A 257-nucleotide genomic window follows, 5' to 3' on the forward strand; every position below is an offset into this window, starting at 1 on the left:
CCGCAGGCTTGACGAGGCGGGGGTCCCCCTGTGCGCCCCTCCCTGCGGGGGTCCCCTCCACCGGGCCCCTTGGTGCCCGGATGCCTGGGTCCCCCCAGCTCGGGGAGGGCTGGGGGGGGTCTCAGGGCACCGGGATGCCTGGGTTCCCCCAGACTGGGGAGGGCTGGAGTCTTGGGGCATCCCAACACCCAGATGCCCCAACCTTGAGGAGGGCTTACATGGGGTGTCATGGGTCACCTGGGTTCCCCCCCCCCCAG

At 72.4% G+C, this 257-nt stretch overlaps 1 protein-coding gene across 1 annotated transcript in view; it reads right to left on the reverse strand.

Moving 5' to 3' along the window:
• LOC103893468 (mothers against decapentaplegic homolog 4-like) overlaps window positions 1–257 on the reverse strand; it is a 4,738-nt gene that overhangs the window by 3,395 nt on the left and 1,086 nt on the right.

Source organism: Aptenodytes forsteri, unplaced genomic scaffold (genome assembly GCF_000699145.1).
Source record: "Aptenodytes forsteri isolate BGI_AS27 unplaced genomic scaffold, ASM69914v1 Scaffold110, whole genome shotgun sequence".
NCBI lineage: Eukaryota > Metazoa > Chordata > Aves > Sphenisciformes > Spheniscidae > Aptenodytes > Aptenodytes forsteri.